The sequence below is a fragment of the Adiantum capillus-veneris genome, chromosome 17, assembly GCF_014529385.1.
Source record: "Adiantum capillus-veneris isolate H3 chromosome 17, ASM1452938v2, whole genome shotgun sequence".
In the NCBI taxonomy this organism is placed as follows: Eukaryota; Viridiplantae; Streptophyta; class Polypodiopsida; order Polypodiales; family Pteridaceae; genus Adiantum; species Adiantum capillus-veneris.
Window position 1 is genome coordinate 103,412,068 of NC_140947.1, and position 25,525 is coordinate 103,437,592.

Sequence of the window (25,525 nt, forward strand, 5' to 3'; positions counted from 1 at the left end):
ATCGTCAATGGCCAAGAAAACAAGTCTAATGAGTTCCAAATTCAATGTTCATACCAAGGCAGTAGGTATTCACAAAGTCAAATTCAACCAAGGCGGTAGATTCTATTTGTTTGTATAAAAGCAAGCTTTTGACACAAAAATTGCAAATGCATATTAATTGGGGTAGCTAGAAACGACATTTCAATTAGAATCTAGGAGGCTGATTTGTTGCTACTACATGTATGAATGGGCATGCAAGGCACTCAACTCTAGTGGGCATAAAAATCCATGCAAGAAGGCTACTATGATGCTTCATGCAACTATGTAAGGATGCTAGTTCCTAGATTAAGGAAAACTATCTAATTTTTCTAGCAATTCACACATGTCTAGAATGGCACAAGATCTTCTGACAGGTAATGAATTTAATTTCAAGCATCAATCCCCTGATTGCCAGCTCGCACATGACCCGCCCGATGTGTCTATAAGGCATGTCAATGAGAACCTATAATTGGCTAATGATCATGGGTTACTTGATTAGCACGAGTACAATTGCATATCGGCTCATAAAACCACATTATAGCAAAATTTTGCATTATTAAATGCTAATGTAATGCATTACCTACATTATTAAATCAACTTATGGCAAATATAGTTGCACAAGGTGCACCAAAGCCAATTCCCCCTATGAGTGGGTAAGGACAAGGGGATTCAAGGGTTTTTGACCAAGGGTCTAGGCCTCAAGAAATTCCCCTGCACCTATTGCCGATGCACTACATGATGATGTGCTTCCCTCTTATTTCACAGATGCAGGCAATATGCTTAAGAATATGACACTACCAATTTATAAGGGGGAAGAGTGTGAGATGAATAATTATTCTTTGAATACCTTTCTCCATAAGTAGAGAGATATTCATAGGCTCATGCTCACACCTAAAGAGGAAAAAGGGACAAAAACTACTCTATCCCAAAAGGACAAGGCCTACAAGTGGTGGATGAATCTCAAGGAGTCTCTTAAGACGACCACTTGGGCATCTTTTGAGACTTCATTTTTCAAGGAATTCCTTCCATAAAATGACTAAGATCCAAATTGGGATTCCTGGGATGAGTGTCTGATAGATAATCTCATGCTTACTCAGTATATATCCAATTATAGAAAGATCATCGTAAAATTGAAAGATATTAATGAGTTTCATAAGTATTGGGGCTTTATCCATGGGCTTGATCTAAAGTATTAGGCTAAGGTTAAATCCCACCACCCAAAGCTTTTAAATGAAGCTATTCAACTTGTACAAATTTATGATGGGACTATGCGTAAGAAGCAAGCAAAACATAAGAATAAGACACTTACACAATCACCTACAGAGTCACTTGTATCTATCAAAAAAATAAATTCTTTTACTCCTATGAGAGAATTCTCAAACATATCTTAGCAACCTCGATGCCTACTCTCAAATAAAGAGTTTGAGAGAGCCAAGAAAGAGAAGCTCTACTTCAATTGTCCTGGAAAGCTCTGGCAAGCATGAAATCAAGGTTCTCCACAAGAAAATCCCAAGATTGAAAAGATAGAAGGGGAAAGGCAAGACCTTGAACATGGTGCAATTATCACTCCTAAACTCTTCGTCCAAATGTGCTCACATGGAGGTTTCTCAAAGAGAGGATCTCCATGACTGTTTCTTCACTACTAATTTGCGGTAGCCTTCCTTTAGACCTCATAAGCTTGTGCACATCCATGGCATTATTCAAGGCACACATGTGCATATTCTGATTGATGATGTTGCCATGCACAATTTCTTCGATGACGAGCTCTTAAGAATCTTAACTTACCACGAACTCCAAAATCACACCACTATTTTGTGTCCCTTATGACTGGGCTAGACAAGGAGGTGTGAGACATGGAGGTAAATAATTTTTCTATGGATATTCATGTATATCTCATGCACTTTTGGATTTCTAAGTGATGAACATGAGTCATAGAAATGTGGTCCGTATTAAGCATAATTACATAGTCTAGATCCTTCTTTAGCTAGGAATTACAAGCATAATTCCCTTCAGTTATTTGCCAGTGGAAGACATGGGTTGTTGTTGGGAGAACAAGATGTACCTTAGTCTCTTTTGATATGATCCATGGAACTTTTATATTTGTATGACAAACATGGAATAAAAGAAGTCTTTTTGTGTTACTCATTGTCTCATTCTTCATGCTGTTGGATGTTACTTTAAGTTTTAGTGAAAATGTGTCTATTAACAAGGAACTTCCTCAACCTAGCATTCTTACTCTTTTTCTATGGCTACTCAAAAACACACTAAGAATCATGTCGCTAAGCACACATCAAATCAACTCAAGACTTCTTTGTATGAGGCTTAAAGAAGTGTCTGTCCTTAGGCTCAACCCCAGGCTTTCCACCCAGACTCAGACTCACAACTAGGGAGAGTCCAACTATCAAGTCTTTCCAGGACTCTCCCTACTAATTAGAAGTCTCTCATTCCCATATAGGTTATACTGGCCTACCACTTGGTATCTTATTTTCCATTAGTTACTGTTATAATCCCATAGTTGGCCCAAACATCTATTATTAATCTTTTTAGCAGGCTCCCTCCAATATGCGTTAAGGAGGATTCTTTCCACTTTAGAAAGTCAACGGGACCAATGAGTTGAAGAGTTGTGGCAGTACCTTGCAAGCTCACCCCACTCCAAAGTCTCCAGTGCTCTATCCTGTCAATCTTTGAGATTCTGTGATAGTTGTACTGCACACTTATGGGGTCGTTGGATTGGTTCTCTCCCTTGAAAAAGAAATGGGGTATGGACTAGCCAGAATCAATATGGGTGACTGTAATTAGAGCACTGATTTCTTGCAAACTAGTTTTCACAAATGAGGCCTCTAGATTTTGTGTCGTGTTGTGCTTGTCTTGCAAAGGACCTCGCAATGTAGGTATAGAGAAGCCTTCTACCTTTGGTATAGGTGCAATTTACTTCTTACAAGGCCTCAAGATTTGTCCATGTGCTGACTAATTAAAACCTAGGTGATTGACTTAGGTGTTGTTCATGTGGAAAAGAATTTAAAAAAATTAGACCTAGGTTACAAACCTCTTGATAACTATGGTCTACTAATATATATATATATATATATATATATATATATGTAGAGAGAGAGAGAGAGAGAGAGAGAGAGAGAGAGAGAGAGAGGCCAAGAAGGCAAGACGTTTTACATGTGTAATGTTTGTCATGGGGTACCTCTAGATTTTTCCATGTGGATAAAAGCAAAAATTGGAGCATTGACTGCTTGCCAACTACTCTCTCTCACTCTCTCTCTCTCTCTCTCTCTCTCTCTCTCACACACACACACACACACACACACACACACACACACACACACACACACACACACACACACACACACACACACACACACACACACACACACACACACACACACACACACACACAGATAAAGCGAAACTAAGTGTCTAGATTTTGTATCAAGTGTTACGTTTGCCTTGCAAAGCCTCTAAAGGTCCCATGTGGACAGAGGGTAAAGATTAAAACTTTGTCAATGAATTCTTGTCAACTACAATGTATGAGAGAGAGAGAGAGAGAGAGAGAGAGAGAGAGAGAAGCAAGAGATTCCCATTTGGTATCGGTGCAATTCATGTCTTGCACTATATCAAGATTTGTCAATGTGGGACAAAACCTAACATATTCAAGCTTAGGTCATTGACCTAGGCTTTTCCAATGTAGGACAAAACTTAACATATTCAAGCCTAGGTCATTGACCTAGGCTTTTTCCATGTGGACAAAACCTAATAAACTAAAACTTTGGTCATTGACATATTGTAAACTAGGGTCCACTGTGTGTGTGTGTGTGTGTGAGAGAGAGAGAGAGAGAGAGAGGGGGGGGGGAGGGAGAGAAAGAGAGAGGTAGGGAAGTTATTAGGACTTTGTATGGGTGCAATGTTTGTCCTACAATGCTTCTAGATTTGTCCATGCAGATAAAAGCCAAAGTTGGAGCATTTACTTTTGGCCAACTACACATTGCTAGAGAGAGAAAGATTAAGGTAAACAAGGCCTCTAGATGGTGTATCAAGTGTTGTGTTTTTAGGCTTCTCAATGTCCCATATTTACAAAAGCAAATGATTAAAACTTTGTTCTTAACTTCTTGCCAAGTATAATTTAAAAGAGAGAGAAATATTGAGGCCTCAGATTTGTCCATATGGACAAAACCTAACAAATACAAACCTCAGTCATTGACCTAGGTTCTGTCCTTGTTGACAAAACCCAATAAATTTAAATTGACCCCTTGTCGACCCCTAAGTCATAATCGCTAATATCGTCAATGTCGAATAGTTTCTTGCAATATGTCTTATGGCCTAGCTTATGAGACCCTTGCGGAATCTTCTTGGGCACAAGGTTTTTGCCACAAGGACAAATCTTAAGGATTGTTGTCACTTTGTCGAAAATAGTTCATTATTTGGCTAAAACATATAAAAATATTCTGACTTAAAATATGCACACAATTTTGTAAACTCTTTCTCACATATCAAAAAAATGACATATGTTGCAAAAAATACCTTGCTTGGAGGTAGGACATACAAACTGCAAGAACTTAGATGGGTGCATGATGTTGCAATGATAATACAACGGAGGAAGTAGAGAGGATGAGAAGTATTGATGGGCTATTGGGGTGCTGGAGCACTATTGCATGGAACTCAAAGTGGTGGGACATTCTTGGTGGCACATTGAGTCTCCAACACACCGAGGGTTTGTAGATGGTGCCAACTCTGCAATTTCACATCAAACCCTAATGGCAGTTACTATGACATTGTCACTCCAAGATGAGAGAGAGAGAGAGAGAGAGAGAGTAAATCTTGGACTCCAACAACAGAGAGAGACTACACAAAATAAACTCCAATAAGAAAGAGGCAACGCACATCGATGGGAGCGAAAGGCAAAGTGGGTCACCTTCTAGGGCTTTCAAGATTGCGACAAACCTTTGAGCCAGGTATGATCTAGAACCCTCAACTTTGGGGAGAGAGAGAGAGAGAGAGAGAGAGAGAGAGAGATTTATCTATGGTGACACCAAAATACACCTCTGCATGTAGGAAATAGAACTCCTTACAACATGCAAGTGCTACTTTTTTCCTTGTATGAGTAGGTCCAATCTTAGAAAAAACCCGGGGTTTCGTGTATTTTAACCGCCTGAAATTTTAAAAGTCCGGGTACCTTTTGAGCTCGCCTTGAAGAAAATAAAGAAATTTTATGCAAGTCTTAGGGTAAATACCGGCAAAAGCTTCAAATTTTGACTAAAAACTAGGAGAATTACAAGCTTGCCCTTCTTGATTAGGAAAAATGAGTGGGCAAAAGCTTCAAATTTTGACTAAAAACTAGGAGAATTACAAGCTTGCCCTTCTCAGTTAGGAAAAATGAGTGGGTAGGTACATGTTGAGCGGGTAGATGTCGGATAGGCGGGGTCACAAAGCAGACGACAAGCAGTTGGGCAGGCACATGTCGGACGGGCGGGGGCAGGCAACACACGTTGACGAGCAGTTGGACAACGTGAGCAGAGGCGATGGCGAGCGGGCTAGTGAAGGATGCGACATGCAAGGGAGGGGAAGCGGGTGAAGAGCAGTTAGGGTTTTCTTGATGCAGGTAGCGAGAGATAGATCAAGCTTTGCAGAGTGAGTTCCAGAGCAATGCGCTGAGGGAAGCAGCTAGTGGCAATGATGAGGCTAGTTTTGCATGTCCTATTTAGTAGCAGGATTTCACTGCCGAATAGGAAGCGGGTGAAGAGCAGTTAGGGTTTGCTCGATGCAAGTAGTGAGAGATAGATCAAGCTTTGCAGAGTGCATTCCAAAGCAAGGCGCCAAGGGAAGCAGCTACTGGCAATGACGAGGCTGGTTTTGCATGTCCTATTCAGCAGGATTTCATCGCCTCACCCCTCTTCTGCTCTTGCTGTGGGTTTCACCCTCGCCCCTCTCCTCTGTCTCCTCTCTGTGTGCATTCAGCCTTCGCCCCTCTCCTGTCGATAGTACCTCGTAGACAAGAGAGAGAGAGAGAGAGAGAGAGAGAGAGAGAGAGAGAGAGAGAGAGAGAGAGAGAGAGAGAGAGAGAGAGAGAGAGAGAGAGAGAGAGAGAGAGAGAGAGAGAGAGAGAGAGAGAGGAGGAGGAGGAGGAGGAGGAGGAGGAGGAGGAGGAGGAGACAAGAAGAAGAAGAGAATGTTAACGTCGCAGATGAGAGAGAGAGAGAGAGAGTCTGACAACCAAACCAACTTTATGTAGCAAAGGGGCCACACTTTAGACTTGAAATTCAAATTTCAAAATTTGAATGTCTCTCGGGCCAAAAAGTACTTTCTCTAAACTTTAAAATAAAGGGAAATTTATCAAAATTTCCCTCTAATTCGTGGAAATATCCCTCAAATTTCAAAAATTCCCGATCTATCCCTCATATTTGACCAAAAATTCCCAAAATATCCTTCAATCTCTCCAAAATTCTCAAAATACCCCTCATTAAACTAGTAAACATCTCTAACCACAAATTTTTTATCTATCCCTCATATTTGACCAAAAAATCCCAAAATATCCTTCAATTTCTCCAAAATACCCCTCATTAACCTCGTAAACATCTCTAACCACAAACTTTTTGCAGCTCTGCACAGGAAGATTGGTGATAGAACTAGGATTTGATATGGTATTGTGGGCTCTTAAGATGAAACTGCTCATCTTTTTTAGGAACAAATGTCTCTATTTGTGATTGCATTCGTAAATAGTTTCGTTTAGAAAGTTTAAAAAGAACTCCATCTTGTCATATGCAAAAAACGGGGCAAATCCATCCAAAATGATACAAGGGTGTATTGGGATTTTTTGAAATTTGAGGGGTACTTTGAGAATTTCCACAAATTAGAGGGGTATTTTGGTAATTTTTTCTAAAATAAAAACTTTTTTATTAAAAAGGAAATTTAGAAGATTGTTAAAATATTTCAATTTATGCTAATTTCAAGGGGGCTAGGGGTTTTGATCTCTCATACACCACCCATATATGAAAGGTTTTATCAGTGATTTGAATCAAGATCCTTACCATAGCATGATCAGAAAACTCCCAATAGAATATATGCCCTTGTTAGCAAGGCTTATTTTGGTTCCTTGATTAGACAAAACGGAAAAAGAATGCATACTTCACTAAGTCCCAAATTAACAAAATTCCCAAGCAAACGGGATCTATTTTGATTTGGAATTTCCAAAATGTCTCTAAAGTCTCAAACTCTTTAATAAGGTGTTGTCTGCCATATCTACATAACTAAGGATTCCTTGGATTCTCAGAAAGCAACTCCTTCAACCCCGCAAAATGGCCAAAAGAAGTTATAGGCAAGGGCATTGTGTTCAGGCACAATGGCACTCTTGAGGTGGGCATTACGGATAAACAGAGATTTGGCTGGCTGTTGGCCAAAATAAACAATAAAATGAGAAGATGGAAGTTTGTGCTCCTCCCCTTCCATAGTAGAGTCATGGTGATTAATGCATTCATGATACCGTACATTTCATTTGTGGCACCGCTGCTGAAACTGAGCAAATCCAATTGAAAAGAATTCATCTAATGGTTTTTGTGGAAAAGCAACATGAAAGCCACAACCCCTTCCTAATGGGGGAAATGGGAATGGGTAGCATGACCTAAGAATCAAAATGGACTCGGGATTATTGACCCCATGGTGCATGCAGAAGATTCATGTGTCAAAATTGTTGTATCTTTGACGGATCAAAAACATGAATGGGCTATCATGGCATGGGATATGACAAACGATGCAAAGCTTGCCTCGAAAGGGGGCATATGGAAGAAGGTCACTGTGCCGGACAAGATTTTGGCACCAGACATTCTTGAAGCTTGGCGAGAGGAACTAGCACAAAAGTGTAACAAAGCAGCTTCAACCTAGAATGGGGAAAGAATATCAGATATTTCAAGGATTCCTCCCACAATTGGTCCCCCTGACTCTTCAAACTTGGAAGGGGCTCCGTGGACCCCTTTTGGAGGGAGGTTGCACAAGTGGTAAACAACAAAGGAATTTCTAAACTTTCTCATCTTTGGGATGACAGAAGCCTTTGCTGGAAGGATATAAAGCTCATGGTGTTGCAACATAATTTGGGGTTACATGAAAGGCTTTTGATTGGTAGACTATTGGAAGTGCTTCCATCCTCATTTCCACCTATCTGCGGATCAGAAATTGATTGGAGAGCCTAACATTGGCCGAAAGAAAAAGTGTTCTTGCTTCCCAAGGCACGGAGTACCTACAATGTACTGGTGTATAAAGAGGATTGGTTTGTCCCACAAAACAGAATTTGAAAGAAAAATTGTTCAGAAGAACGTTGGCAGAAGAGTGTTAATACCATCTGGGAGAGTAAGGGCATGTATACATAAAGATATTCATCTAGAAAAGTGCTCTAGGGAGCCTTGCCTACTAGGATTAAGGTGCATGCTAGAGGGATCGGCTCTGACACTTGCTCTAGTTGCAGCTTCGGCCTCTGAACACCCCTTGCATCTATTAGGAAGGGCCCGGGGTTGGCCGCTAGGGTTTGCAAATGGGTAAGAAGGACTTGGAAGATCATTTTCTTTACGGATGACCTGATCTTGGGAGGGCATGGTTTCCAGAGCCAGGCCGTTTAGGTGTGCACACAAATTACCCTATTCTACTACTTGAACCAGGTCTGGAAGTCTAAGAACCTTCAAGTTTTTGAGGATAAACTGGATGTAGCTCAGCTTGAGGATATTGTGTGTCAGAGCAATGAGCTCATAATGTTATAGGAGCAAGAAGAGGGGTAGCTGACAAGGATGAAAAATGGATTCATGCAATGGGCTTCTTAGAACACTCAAGAGGGTAAGAGTATCATCGCTCCGTTTCTATGTACAAGTCTCTATTGGAACCCTAGCCCCCTCAAGGCACATGCAGTGCTTGACAAAAATTGTATCCTTTTTGAGTTAATATGATTTTCTCAACTCAACAACTGTGAGTATAGAAAAAAGAAAGAATTTATTGGATTCAAGTCACGTGATTTGAAGGACCCATTTCCAAGTTACTACATGTATATTATGAAAAAATTTGGGCACATTTGTAGTTGAAGTGTTCATCATGCAATGCAAGACGATTAGTCTTTCTTCTTCTCAATTATCTGAGATCAAACAGTTGGGATATTGTGTCCAAGTTTGAGCAGATGTTTAGGAATTTTTATATCTTTTTTTCTTTTTTGCCATACTCACAATTGTGAGTGGAGAGAAATTATATTAACTAAAAAAGAATACAATCTCCCTCATGCACAACATGTGCCTTGAGGTGTCAATAATTCCGAAAATCCAAGAACCCAGTCACGCATGTAACCAAAACATGGGTACTATGAGAGGCCTAGGCAACTCAGTGCATGGTGCCACTCTTCATCTATGTTTGGCCGAAAGAAAAAGTGTTCTTGCTTCCCAAGGCACGGAGTACCTACAATGTGCTGGTGTATAAAGAGGATTGGTTTGTCCCACTCAACAGAATTTGAAAGAAAAATTGTTCAGAAGAACGTTGGAAAAAGAGTGTTAATACCATCTGGGAGAGTAAGGGCATGTATACATAAAGATATTCATCTAGAAAAGTGATCTATGGAGCCTTGCCTACTAGGATTAAGGTGCATGCTAGAGGGATCGGCTCTGACACTTGCTCTAGTTGCAGCTTCGGCCTCTGAACACCCCTTGCATCTATTAGGAAGGGCCCGGGGTTGGCCGCTAGGGTTTGCAAATGGGTAAGAAGGACTTGGAAGGTCATCTTCTTTACGGATGACCCGATCTTGGGAGGGCATGGTTTCCAAAGCCGAGCCGTTTTGGTGTGCACACAAATTACCCTATTCTACTACCTGAACCAAGTCTAGAAGTCTAGGAACCTTCAAGTTTTTGCGGATAAACTAGATGTAGCTCAGCTTGAGGATATTCTGTGTCCAAGCACTAAGCTCATACATGTTATAGGAGCATGAAGAGGGGTAGTTGACAAGGATGAAAAGTTGATTCATGCAATGGGCTGCTTAAAACACTCGCTATGTTTCTATGTACAAGTCTCTGTTGGAACCCTAGCCCCCTCAAGGCACATGCAGTGCTTTGATGGAAATTGTATTCTTTTCGAGTTAATTTTCTCAACTCACAATTGTGATTATAAAGAAAAAAAGAATTTATGGGATTCAAGTCACGTGATTTGAAGGACCCATTTCCAAATTACTACATGTATATTATGACAAAATTTGGGCACATTTGTAGTTGAAGTGTTCATCATGCAATGCAAGACGATAAGTCTTCTTCTTCTCAATCATCCGAGATCAAAGAGTTGGGATATTGTTTCCAAGTTTGAGCAGATGTTTAGAAATTTTTATTTCTTTTTTTCTTTTTTGCCATACTCACAATTGTGAGTGGAGAGAAATTATATTAACTAAAAAAGAATACAATCTCCCTGATGCACAAGATGTGCCTTGAGGTCTCAATAATTCCGTAAAATCCAAGAACCCAGCCACGCTTGTAACCAAAACATGGGTACTATGAGAGGCCTAGGCAACTCAGTGCATGGTGCCACTCTTCATCTATGTTTGTTATCCCTCTCTTGGCTCCTGCTACGTGGATGAGCTCGATGCTGAGACACACAACATCATCAAAACTAGTTCACCCTCAAACACCCAAAGGTTCTTAGACTTCTAGACTTCGTTGAGGTAGCAAAATCTGGTGATTTATATCCTAGCCTATAGCCAAATAAGCGTACTTCCATCTTATCATCTCCTCAACTACAACAGTAATGAAGTAAAAAGGCTCGATGACATTATGTTTGATGCACATGCTTTTGTCTCTGGCTATACCCATTTGATTCTTGCATTAAAGCTTCCTTGGCTTTGCATCCATTTCATAAAAATGTGATCAGCATAAACCATCCTTGAGGGAGTTGGCATTTTGCACATGCTTAATTATGGTGTCTAGCACAGTGATAGAAAACCACTAAATGATGCTTCATGCTTCCTCGTTATAATCTTTGAGGGATTTTGCCAGGCTATCAAAGCATTGGGTACTAATTCCTTAGATCCTCTCATTTTTTCATTCATTGTGATCACACTACTACCCTTTTATACTCAAAAAGTTGGTCATTCTAAACTTTCAAGAATGGATGGTGTCTATTCAACTTCTCACTAAGCATTTGTGGAAATTTTGTTATGACAACGCTTTGAAAATAACCAAGAATTGTTGCAAATCCTACCAAAATATGTGTATACTACATAATTATCTATCACACCAACGTACAATTACTATGCTTAATGCTCCACCCATCACTTCCTACAACACCTTAGAATTGATGCATGCAAACATACTTTAACTCCAAAGAACTCCCAAATGTACTTGTAATGGAAAAATAAATTGCATCATTAAGTCTAAATGGCTACATAAAACCTCGTTTTTCAAGAGATGAAGTCAATTAAAGATCATTACTAACAAGTGTAAAAAATCCCAAGGGGATGTAGCAGTGTTAGAAAAAAACCAGGGTCTAGTGTATTTTAACCGGTTGAAATTATAAAATCTCAGTTAGATTTTGAGCTTGCCTTTAAGAAAACTGGCAAATTTACACAAGTTTTAGTGTAATTACTGGCAAAAGCTTCAAGTTTTGATCTAGAAACTGGGAGAATTTCAAACTTCCCCTTATTTTGATCGGTTAGGAAAAATGTATTTTTCTAGCCCTGGGATGTAGTGACAACACAGGAGGAAGAAGTTGACATAGTAAGATTAAATTTCCACAAGTACACTCGTACAAAATTATAGTAATGATAGTGTACCTTTTGAGATATCAAGCTCAACATGTAGTACGCTCGGATGATTAAAAAACATGAGTTGAAAAGTAAAGGAGAAGCGTCATTTGATGGTAACTCCTTTTTTTCTTTTCTATAAGTTGTTTCCTTTTTTATTTATTTGTATAAGTAATAGAACTTACTCCATGTTTGTGTTTGTGTTGGTCTCTTGGATTCATATTTTTTTTTCTTTTTGTTCTTTTTTGGCCAAGAAGGCCATAGGAAAGTGGTAGAGAAAACGTGCAATTCTCTCACCATCAAGTAGTCACCCTCACATTAACTTTTATAGGTGACATTTCAAATCATTTCAAGCCTTACTATATTCATTTGAACATTTTCATTATGAAAAATGAGAGAGTGTGTGTATGTATGCGCGTGCACGTGCATCTCTCTCTCTCTCCCCCCCATTAAATTGTTCGAGAAAAAATATTTTTACAGACATACAAAATTTCTTTTCTTGAATATGCCTAGAGAAAATGTTAAAAATTAGATTTATTTTTTAAGGTTTTACATTATTTTTTTCTATTTCGAGGTGGAACTTCTCCTTTTTCCCTTGCTCTTCATTGACATTTTTGAGATTGAAAACGGAAATGTTAGAAAAAAACCAAAATCTAGTGTATTTTAACCGATTAAAATTGAAAGATCCCAACTAGATTTTAAGCTTGCCTTTAAGAAAACCGACAAATTTACACAAGTTTTAGTGTAATTGTCGGCAAAAGATTCAAATTTTGACCTATAAACCTAGAGATTTCAAGTTTCCTCTTATTTTGACTGTTTAGGAAAAATGTATTTTTCTAGCCATGAACGACAAGATATTAAGTTGAGACACATTTTTTCTCAAACACATACCATTAACATGTCAAATGTGTTCTAATAATCATTTATTACAACAAAAAATGATGGCTTCTGGAGGCCATTGTGAAGTGTTGACCTTGTTTTTTTAATAGCAAAACTCACACTTGTGAGTGAATTATATTGAACAGCCCAAAAAATTACAAGGTCTTGTCATGCTCTTGTTAAGCCATGAAATCATCCAGGGACCATACTTACATCGGCTATCAGGGCAGCCACCCCTATCAACTCGCCCCCGCATCCTTGGATTCCTATTTCTAATACATCCCTTTATTTGATTTTTAAAATTCTTTATGTGTTTTTTTTTTTGTGCAAAACTCACAATTGTGAATGATTGTATTATAAAGTTACCAACAGATATACAAATGAGTCTCAAGCTCACGCCGAGCCTTTAGGGACAAAGGATTACATCCGAGCTTAGTTACAAGTACCTAGTAGCTTAGGGGCAGCGTCGCCATCCGGTTAAATTTTTTTTATGTTATGTGATTGGTTGTGAACCTCCTTACATTTGTACTGGGAGTATGAAGGTACATGGTCACGCAGACATAGTGCTATTTCACTTTGAACTTTATGTTGCCCTATGCAACTTTAAGAGACTCTTTTACTTTGGTGCATATTGTGACTTTGAAAGCAAGTAAGTAGTATGCAATAGATTGGCCTTATTCTTCTTCATTTAGCTAAAGTCTACATCTGCCTCTTAGGTAGCTCATGTTGGTAAGTCGTTTTACCATGAGGTGACCTTACGTCATCTTACGTCATCAATTGACATTCAATTTTTATTTATTTTTTACCATACAGGGCGAGAGCAGATTTATATTAAAGGAGCAAAATTACAAAAAGCTACCGCATAGGGTATTGTTCGGTCAATTTTAATTCTTTTTTACCAGTGGCAGCTTTTAGTCTTGTGGTACTTCCTCTCATAAAAGACATCTCATGTGCTTTTGCCTTTGGTGAAGAGAAAATAGAAGCTCTTTATGAAGGATAACTCCAAATGAACAAGTCTTGTGTGAGTGATTCTTAAAGTGTGTTTGATTTTAGTTCAAACGCTCTAGACCAAAGAGTGTAACTCTGTTTCGACGAAAGGATAGTCCCTTTGAGGACTTAAATTACCCTTTCGCCTACTAAGGAGTCCCTTGTGAGTGATTCTTGTTCATTGGGTATTGAACGAAAACGTTAGCAGCTCAAAAGACCTTTGAATTTTGAAGTGCAAAAAGATGTGGGAAAGCTACTGAGCTACTTGGGCATGGCTAATTGATATCTAAGAAGCAACCCCCCTCGCCGTGTTCACATATACATGTATCAAGCTTATTGTGAGAGGGACAACACCTAATAAGGTTAAAATTACAGGGCGTGCTCACCAAAAGTAGCTTCTTGAACTCAAACAAAAATGTACAAATCCTCTCTTAGGATTGCTAGGAGATTTTTCCATGGATAGACTATATATATGTACAAATTTAGTGTTTTTTTTCCTTTTGACAGCATCAAGTTGTGAGAAGAATAGGCAGACATTGAAATCGATTTGTTGTCAGTAGTTATTTTTGTCTTGTAGAAGATAGGAACATTAGAAGATAGGGCACGTAATATGTGTGTCCAATGGAGACAAGAAGTAGCATTCACTAGCCTAGGAGAAATGGACTAATTCCATCAAGGGTGTGATTGAGAGGGAAGAAAGGGCATAGATTGGCATGTTCTTCAACAAATGAGCATTTGTACATGGAAAAGTCTATCAAGAAAATCTTAGAAAACCTTCAATCCAAAAAAGAAATTGTAGTGCTAACTCGATCGATAGGATTGGAATTCAAGGCCACTTGATCGAGACCGTAACAAACCCATTTCACGAGAAGTTATTGGCCCTTTTTGGAACTTTACTTTCCACCTACAGTGGGCCATCGGGGAATTGGCTAATGTGGCAAAGCTAAATATGGTATTACCCAAATTTGCTTGAGCTATGGCGGTAAGTTTTAAAGGGATTGCTCTAAACTTGGGTGTTGTAAGCATGTGGCAATATACAAAATATGAACTTATACACTCCCTCAAAAGGGAGGTATTAAACATAACTTTGCTAGCTCATGAGGCTTCGATACTCTTTCTCCCTCCTTAGAACTCTTGAGCCATTTCTTCGTGTCCCCCCCCCCTTCTCTCTCTCTCTCTCTCTCTCTCTCCCCCCCCCCTTAATTGATATATATCGATTGCTTTCACCGGAAAGAAATTGTTGTAATGTTTTGTCATGGTCCCATGGATCATATATGACCTCCGTGGACGATCATTTAATCTCTCTCTCTCTCTCTCTCTCTCTCTCTCTCTCTCTCTCTCTCTCTCTATATATATATATATATATATAGCTTTTGCTACTCGACACACACATTCTCTCTCTCTCTCTCTCTCTCTCTCTCTCACGATCGATCTCGCGTGCACAAAACCTTGCGCTCACAAGTCCTACATGCTCTTGCTCCTTTATAGTAAGGTGGGGATGAGACGCAGACGCCAGCAATATTACATTATTATTTTGTTATATGAAACTTCAAACCTTAGAATGATTGCCATGATGCTATCAACAAGCTCCAAAAAAAACCTTGGAAGAAAATGAAAGGGGAGGAGGAGAGGAGAGGAGAGCTGTCTGGGAGACTGGCCCGAACTCGGATGACACGGCATCATCAGAAAGGAGTCGCTGTCGCAAGCGACGTCATTTGATTGAACGAGCACGTGAGGGACCCCCGCGCGTGCTCTCGCGAGCTCAGCGTGGCTGCCTATCATTGGCCGGGCTATCTTGCGATCCTGGCAATCAAAAGCATTAGGGCCCCTGGCTGGTAGATGCCTCCCCCCCTCAAAAAGAAAAAATTAAACCATCCCGGCCCACGGCATCCCTGCCTTTTGTACGACCCATATGTTTTACACCCCCCTTCTCCCCCCCCGCCCCAAAAAGCAGTGTTTGGGAAAAATCATTTTTCCAAACATACCAAATTCTTTTTCTTTATTTTGTCAAGAGACAAATTAGGTTATTTTTTTGAGTTTTTACACTATTTTTCTCTATTTTGAGGCGGAATTTCTCCTTCTCCCCTTGCCCTCAACCGACATTTTTGAAATTGAGAACAACACGATATTAAGCTGAGACACATTTTTCCCGAACACTGCCCCCAACTCTACAGGCTTCCCATGGATGATGGGCCCTCCTTAAAAATTTAGCTCCGCATTGCCTATCGCCACTAGAAAATTTTGGAAGACTTTGCTCTAAATTTTCCCACCTTCTCCTCTCCATTGTTCTAAATCATCCGCTGCAAATGCTAGATGTGCTCCCACTATTGATAAAAGCAATCCAACTTCCCCCTAGCGTGAATGCGATGCCAATCAGTGCATCTCTTCGATATATGGCCACAAGGAAGCATCTTGGACAGCTACATAAAAGCGCGGTTATCTAACCTATGAGGTAGGTTCTTAGCACCTATTCACACACATCACACCCTTGCTCTCCACCAAACAGGCTATGCAGGTACATATACGACAATCATACTGCACGCAATTTCTAAACCGTTCACATCTAGCTTACATCAACTTTTGTATTGCGTAGTTATGTATTAACTAGTCTCTGATGATTGATTTGCACATAAATGATCCAAGATGAGATTGCGGATATGTGAATTCCATGCAAGCCCTTACCATTGTTCTTTTGTTCATAAGTCACAACATTTTTGGCAGAACCCAGAGCCCAGAGCCCAGAATGCACCATGGCAATAAGGAGGGGGTCATAAACTCTCTAGTAGGAAACCTCCCTTGTTTCAACACATTGATCCTCACTAAGTGTCCGTTTCCTCTCTAAACCAAAAGCTAGCACTCAAGTATGTGTATTGATGTTTCCAAAGGAGCTTTTTAGCTAGATGGATGACCCCTTGATGGTGAGATCTCTATCTATCGATGGGAGTGGACTTTAGGTCTTGTCCCAGGGTCTAACATTAACACACACAGTTTTGGACTTTTCCCCTATACCTATTGCCCTCCACTTAGACCATTATCCTTCAAACTATAGGGTGAATCAACCTTACCTTTAATATTAATTTCAAGATCTCAACGTCTCACCTTGTCAAGATAATCCTCCTTTTGAAATCTCCTTAGGGGATCAAAACTCATAGGCTCTCTGAAGGTACCAAGGAGAAACTTATCATGTATTTACAACTGTACATTGCCAATGGTTGAAAAAAAGAAAAAGACTCATAGGCTCAATAAAATGCCCCAACTCAATAAGATCCACATTTCTTGCCATTGGTTCGAATGCGATCAAGTGATCCGTTGGCACTCACAGACGTACTTTGTCACCTTGCACGGGAGTTGTGCGATTTGAGCAAAAATAAAAAAGACAAATTTCTTTCCATTGCATGTTGAGAGCTCCTTAGGGAATCAAAATACATCGAGGACTCAATAAAAAGCCGCAACTCAATAAAATCCAAAATGAATGCTCGTGAGTCATTACATACTCCCTTCTCCTTTTGCTCCACTTTCCCAAACCAAAGGAAGTATTCCATCCTCATCTATTTTGGAAGGGTTTCTCTCGAAGAAAAGAAGGAAATTTTAAAGATAAATCAAAGTTGCAAAGATAAATGATTTTTAGAAAAAAGAAAAAGTTATTTCTCTCCTTTTTTTTGTGACAAATATTTCGATTTTTCGCTCGTCGGAGCAAATTTTCCCATCGAGAAAGTGCGCGTGGTTATCGTCATAAACAAGCTAATCAGGATGGGGACCTCCCACCTTTCTACATAGATTATACTCTTTATTCACTTAAAGGGAGAAAAGGAGAAGTGACTAGATATACTATGAGCATTTGGTAGTCCCACATAGGGGCTTTCCCATCATTGGACAACCCCCTCTCATCCAAAGGGTTATAAATTATATATGCATCTATAGTTCCCAAGTTCCCAACACTATGCATTGGGACTCTCTAGGGCAACCCTATTCTTAGTGGCATTCAAAATCTTTTAAAGGGAGGGTACCAGTATCATGCACACCATATTTCTGCAATGAAAGTCCTTGGGGACCCTTGATGTGATGGTTCTCAGCTTTCTTTCGAGCTTATCCTTTCCTTTGCCTTTCTACCACCTAGGGCTTCAACTTTTCTCGCTTGCTTGAAGGAGACAAACAACCAACCAAACCCCACCCCCCCCCCCCCCCCCCCCCCCCCCCAACCCCCAACAAAAAAAAAAAAAAAAATCCTAACAGAAAAAAATAAGGGCAAGTTCGAAATTCTCCCGGTTTTTAGGTCAAAATTTAAAGCTTTTGCCATTAATCACGCTAAAATTTGTGAGAACTTCTTAGTTTTCTTCAAAGCAAGCTCAAAATCTAACCGGGATTTTAAGATTTCAAACAGTTAAAATACATTGGACCCCGTTTTTTTTAAGAGTGCACGCATGGGCCTCCCTCCTAAAAAAAAAAAACAAAAAAACAAAAAAATCAACAAAAAAAAGATATATATATATATATATATAGAGAGAGAGAGAGAGAGAGAGACCCACCTTACAAGGCCCCCAAGTGAGATCCCATATCATAGCATTGCTTCACTATCAAGAAACTATGATGAAAGAGAGTACTTCTCTTTGCACACTTGCAAGCTTTTCTAGAAGTTTTAAAGGCCTTTGTCGTCAAATCACCTTCTCTATTTTTCCCCCCAATTAGGGCACTCCTTGCCATTATGATCATGATCCTTAGGTGCCCAACAAGCTATCTTGCCTTTCATCTTCTCTATTAGGAAATTCTTCTTGCCATTAATGATGCCACTTGGAACCCAACACTACATTTGGACTTGAAAATCACCCCTTTCTTAGCTTTTATAGTGAGCTTTTATAGACCCATGTTAAAAGTCATGATGCCTCACTTTTCCACCCTTGAGAAATTATTTTGATTCATTGGACATTAACAAGGTAGTATATTTTGGTGTTTGTTGTTGTGGGTGACTTTTAAGCTTTCAAAGTTAGGACTTAGTGGAGTGATCACGTTAGGTGTGATAAAGTCCTTTTCACATTTCTTTAAAGGCATTTGTGGCCCAACAAAGGAGCTTCAATTTTTAGTGAAGTTGGAACTAGGGATTTTTTATTATTTTCTATTAAAAATAAAATTCTTTCATATAGAGTATTTAAAAGAGAATATTTCTCTCCTTCCAAACGAGCCAAACCATTTAGATAGACAATGTCCTTATGAAGCCACTCAAACTTGTGACGATGATTAGTCGACAAATTCATCGCTAGTTAGCATGTACATTGATGGATAAGATTTTGATGTCAACCCACTTGGATCCACTTAGATGCTACAACAATTGTTTAGGTGAAGGATTGATGGAGAAGATTGTAATGTCAAAGAATCCACCTAAACATGATGATTATTCAAGGAATTGATGGATTTAGATAGGTTCAACATGAGTGATTAAATTTACCAAGGATACCAAGGGGAGGAATGGAACTTCCCTTACTTTGTAGGTGCCTAGTCAAGTCATAATGGAGCTTGATTTTTTATTTTTTATTGCAAAACTCACAATTGTGAGTGGATAGTATCAAGAACCACTCGTTCGGACGAGTCCTTGGGGTTAGAATCAGATGGGACAATCAACCTATTACCATAGTAAATGTTTACGACCCTTGCAACGCAAAGGATAGAGCTAAATTGTGGATGCAGCTTAGGGATACTCCGATCGAAGGGGAGTGGTTGATGGTTGGAGATTTCAATATGGTCAAGAAAAGCAAGGATAGAACATGCTCTGCCAGTATACTGACTGGCTCAAAAAAGTCTAAATGGTAGAGCTTATGTGAGAAGTGGGCTATGATTTACTTGTTGGAAGTGGGCCGATGGAACAACATGCCTAGATTCACCTACACAAGCCTTCAATATACCCGCATTGTCTCCCGGCTGGACAAAGGCTACTGCTCTCATCAAGCCGACTGCATCTCATCGACGCTAGAGATGAAGGTAATCTCAACAAAAAGCTTCTCCGATCACATGACATTACACTTACAACTCAAGAAACGTGATCTAACCAAAGGATTGTTCAAAGAGCATATTATTTTCTATTAAGGAACCTCATAGAAGTGAAACAAGGGCCCATCCGCAATAGAAACATATTCTCATGTGGTCATGGTCCATACTCCACTGTGGTGAGAAGGGTTGCAATTGGAACCTCATAGAAGTGAAACAAGGGCCTATCTAATCCATCAGCAATAGAAACATATTCTCATGTGGTCATGGTCCATACTCCACTGTGGTGAGAAGGGTTGCAATTCGAGGGTCTCAAAGGTACGCTAGTTCTTGTCTTTTGTAGACAAGTTTAGTTCCTCACTTGTCTCTCCACTATACTTTATAAGAGTAAGACGGGGTTGTTTGTGTTGTGTTTACAAGATCGACCCTCACATGAATGAATGATGATTAGTCACCAAGGGCTTTCGTCCCTAGATCAAAGTCTGCAAAATACTTGAATCACATACGATACTATAGACAAAGAGAGAGGTCTTTTGACGATTGTAAGACCAACTCCATGAGACAAAGTTTTTTCTAGGGAGTCTTAAACTCAAGACCGCGTGTGCATACGCACATACACATAAATGTGTGTGTGTGTGTGTGAGTGTGTGTGTGTGTGTGTGTGTGTGTGAGAGAGAGAGAGAGAGAGAGAGAGAGAGAGAGAGAGAGAGAGAGAGATCTTGCTCACCAAAAACTTCCCAAAAAAATGCAAACAAGAGACAATATAAATTCTCATTCCCAACAAAGTTTTTTTCCCACCAAGCATACATGCTCATCCGAAACATCGCTCGGTGGGGCAAGGAATGCATTTTGAGATTGAGGGTTCAGTTGCAAAAAGTTCCGCCAAACCAAACTTTGTTTTTGAGTCTGAGGGAAAGAAACGTGGTAGTGGAAACTTCCATAATGCAAGAGACGAAGCTTTCAAGCCTTCCCCTTTTGGCATGCGCACAATGTCTGAGGAGAATGCTTCACGGGGTGAATATTTTCAGCCAAAGTAAGGTTGGTGACGGCTTTGTGATGCAAGTGGACTTCAATCCAAAGATTGCTCTACCGAGTTTGACTATTTGTTGTGTCAAATCGGTAGTGTTGTACTTCATGGGTAGAAGAATGATGACCCAAGGGTTATGGGATTGGGTGGCAACAATGTCAGATGTAGAAATGAGGTCCAACGTACACTTCACATCGGTCGGCAAGGGTGTCTATGTGGCTACATGTACATCAAGGCAAACGGTAGAGGATTTAGTCATAAGAGGTGGTATGTGGGGTGCCACGTATTTTGCGTATGCTATGCCGTGGACACTAGGATTTTTCCCTCATGAAGAGATAATGCACTTTTGATTTGTATGGGTGACGTTTAAGAGTCTACCAATTTGGTTACATGATCCCATAGCCGCTTTTTTGGGCCAGATTTTATTCACGCCGAAGCTACAACATATGAGATCTGGACTAGATATTGAGGTGTGTATTTTGTGGAACATTGACAAACCTATTCTGAAGTTTATGGATTTAAACATGGGATGCTTTGGAGCTTTCCTTCAAGATCTTTTTCTTCTTCCCCCAATGTATGTTATAAATGTCACAAGGTTGGACACTTTGCAAGGAACTGCCCTATGGTTGTGGTGGCTGTCAGTAATTTAATGGTCAAAACCACATGGAACTGTGTTGATAGAGATGCCAAGCCAACTATGGTCAAGAATGCTAGTATCCCTAAGGAGAATGTATGTTCCGAGGTCAACGTTGAGGATGCAGTCATTGAGGATGATTGTCCACATGTGGCAGATAAGTAGGAGAAAAAGGCCATTATCTCTAAGTCCTTGCATGAGACCTCAATGAGCAATGAAACCCAAGAGCAATAAGCTACATTTGATTGCAATCCGGGGCATACGATTGATCTCCTTAGCCACCTTGTGTCTGTCTTGAGCTTTGCAAAGAACTCTACTTTGAAAAAGAAGAAGAAAAGGAAAAAGTGAATCTCTCAACATGTGCTTAGGCTTCTTTTCTGATGGTAGGGTGCCTCCCTTTTAGCCGGATCTTGTATTGTCCCTTTGTTTGCTTTGTTGCCCCTCATGGACGAGTTGGCATGAGGTTATGATGCACTTTTATTAGGTTTATTAATATAATGTGCAATTTGCTATTTTTTTAATAAAAAAGTTATAGAAATTTTGCTAGTTTTCTAAAGGCTATTTGAAATCTTGTTGGAATATTCAAGTTTTCTTTAGCTCATTGTATCCTCCTCTTTGTGGGTATGTATAAAGGCTTTTACCTTTATGTGTATGTATGGACCTCAGTTTATCACCATTCATATTGTCCATCCCCATTATTGTCATCGCTGGTATTTGCAACTACAATATTCCATACCCACATTCCTCTAATAGTTATCCTTTTTTGAGTGCAGTTGTATTCCTCCCTTGAAGGGGCATTGAGGGAGTACCAAAAGACAAGCTTGAATTCTTGTTGTCATATTCAAGTTGCAATAAATGGAGGCACAATGCTTTGCAAAATCATGAAGAAAACACAAACAATGAGAGAATAGATAGTGAACAGTCATGCATACCTTGCAATTAAATGAGAGTGCTACACATGTATGCAAGAGAGGAGGCAAGAGGTAGAGAAGATGAGCAACACAAGCAATGGGTACATCTTTCCCCATGGAGAAGTGAGCTTCATATATTTTTTAAATGAAAATTTTAGCTCAAAATTGGTACAATCCACTTTGGGTAAAAATAAGGATTATTCTTACACTATATTGACAATAGAAATATGATTGTTGTAGTGATAATTGGTCTACATAAATACTTGAATCCATCACCAATGCACCATGCACCTAACCACTCATTCATGTGCCAAACAAAAGCACCATATCGTGGCACTGCAATAATCATACAATCTCTCAATGCACCGTTAGAAAATTTAAATCAAAATAAACAATATAAAAATATGCAAGTATTCAAAATCAAAGTAGTGGCAATGGCGGCCAGCTACTTGTAGTAGGGTCTACTAAATGGTCCTTCCTAAACTGGTGAACCTACTCTAATATGTGTGTGTTGCTTAAATTGGTAAATCTGCATTTGTGCTACCTAAAATAACAAATTTACACTATGGTCATGGTACTAAACTAACAACTCTGCACTTGTGCTACTTAAATTGTTGAATATGCACGAGTGCTATCTATACCAATAAATATGCACTACAAGAGGATAATTGCTCCAACAGATGAATCAACGATTCTTTTAGTTGAGAATAATTTTTGTATTGATTACCTGTATGGGTAGATAGTAGGTCATGATCAAGAACTATTTTGGGAATTAGAATTTCTTATTCATCCTTAATAAGGGGTCATCTACAAGAGGGCTTTCCCATGCCGTCATCTTTAGTATGTTGGAAGAAGCTCCATATCTTTTAATGGGAGGAGATGTTCAAGTGGGATATAAAGTCTATATAAGGATAACTTTAAATTTTTATATCTCTAGTGTACCATGGTCTCATGCCAATTACTAGATCTATTACCACTATAACAGTTTAAGGCATGATGCACCACATAATAACACAAAAACACAAATAAAGAGAGAATAGAGAGTGAACAAACATGCACACGTCCGTAATTGGAGTGCTACGTATGTACGCAATAGAGGAGGGGAGAGGTAGCGAGGATGAGTGACGCAAGCACTAGTACAATCTCTTCCAATATAGAAGTGAGCCTCTTCCTTTTTCATGTATTTAATTGATAGATGAAAATTCCAACTCAATATAGACACAACCACTTTGTGTAAAATAGAGAATAGTTTTAAACTACATTTACAACAAAAATATAATTTTTATAAGAATATTTGGTATGCATAGATACTTCAAGGCATCACCAATCCTATAATAAATTTCATAAAAAATGTAAATTCTATAGTAATACTTGGTGTACTTACAACAAAAATATAATTGCTATAATAATACTTTGTACGCATAGATACTTCAAGGCAGCACCAATGCATCTTATACCTAGCCACTCACGGATTTGCAAAACAAAAACACCATAAATGTCTCATCATGATAATGATATCAATTCTCAATGCAGTCTCAATAAAACCAAATCCATTAAAAATATCTAAATTATCCACAAAATCATTTCCATTACACAAGTTTTCTTAGTTGAGCATACCCTCCTCTTTGTGTGTATTCACATCTCAATATGAAATGTATACACTCTTCTCACATCATATCAATGTGTGGGGCTATTGCCATAGCTCATATCCACGTTCCTCTAAGTCTTGTTTTGTGTATTTCAATTACATTTCTCCCTTGGAAGGAAAGTAGAGGCCGCATCATCATGGTATCGTGTGATTCTATATTTGGGCCTCACCATTAAGTTTGCCTTTTTCTTGTGCAAAACTCACAAACATGAGTATGTTATATTAGTAACCCAAAAGAATTACAAATACTATTCATGCTCATGATGAGCCATGGCATCTTCCGACAGACACTAGTACATCGGCTAAAATGGGGGTCACCCCACTCCAATGGTGAAAAACCAAAGAGTCAGATCCTTACCCATGCAATTCTGAAAATTCTACAGGCACCGTTTTGTCCCACTCTTCATAGTTTCTCCTTTTCCCAATGGCAGTAATCGCTACCTTGCTTTCTTGAGCAATCTCCATAAACCTTGTTGTTTCAATGCAGTTCTCAAAAAGTCAATTGTTCTCGGCCTTCCAAATGTGTTTAAAGTAACGAAACCTAACGATTTGAGTACTGATGAGAAGTGGTTGCTTTGTGATCGCCTTCCCCCTCAGAAAAACATCGTTCTTGTAGAACCCAATCTTCCTTGTCTTTGGAATCCACTTGCAAATCTTTCCTGCCAGGCCATATATCCCAGATAGTCCTTCAACAGGTGGGGGAGATTCTCACTTGCATATCTACATTGTGGGCATCTATCTGGCCAAATACCTCTAGCTAGCACATTCACCCCAGTCGACAAGGCCCCTCAGAGAGCTTTCCAAATAAATACCTTCATTCTAAGTGGCCGTCTTGGGCACCAGATGTTCTCAACTATTGTCACCTATCTTGCCTCTAGCCATTGCTTGCTCCATTGTTTTTTCAGGGGGTAGAACCAATCCAACAAAGCCATGAGGGTGTTGTACACCGCCCTGGTGTGTGGTTTATGGAAATGTCTATCTATAGACCATCACCAAGCTTTCCAATCAATCCTAGATTTGCATGACAATAGGCAGCAGTTGTTCAACTGTTCTAGAACTCTCTTTACCATCAGTCTCTCTATCCCATTTAGCATGAACTCCGAGGCTAGTTGGTCCAAACCTTTCCAATCCCTGCTACTAAAGTCCCAAAATTGGCCCAATTGGAGGAGTCCTTTTTTGTTCATCTTTCTGGTCACCTCCCTCCAGGTAGGGTTTAGCAAGACTCTTCCCACCTTAGACATCCAAGGGGACTAGTGAGACATCGAGTTGTGGAAGTATCTAGTTACCTATCCCCATTCCAAGGCCTCCACCACTTTGTTGCACTTTCGAGCCAACTCACCAGTTAAGCCACCAAGCTTCATGTTAGACCACTGAGGGGCAAATAACTTGTTGTGTAGATCTAGCCCTTTCCATTGGCCACCTTGGGAGTATAGTTTGGCATTGTCCATCATGGCCTTAGTCATCACTGCCCAGGCTTGATCTTGATTCATAATTGCAGTCGCAAAATTGGCACATTGGGCCTTCGCGTGAGTACTAGAATTTAGAATTCTGAGATCGTCTTTCCCCATAGGCCTCGCTATGGCCTCCCAGCTTGCCCGTTGCCAATGCATTGCGTCTTTATTGTTGTTTTTCTAGAGGAATCTCTTCAATGGTTTAAGGAAATCCTTCCAGTTGCATTTGGATATCTTGAGCAGCGGGC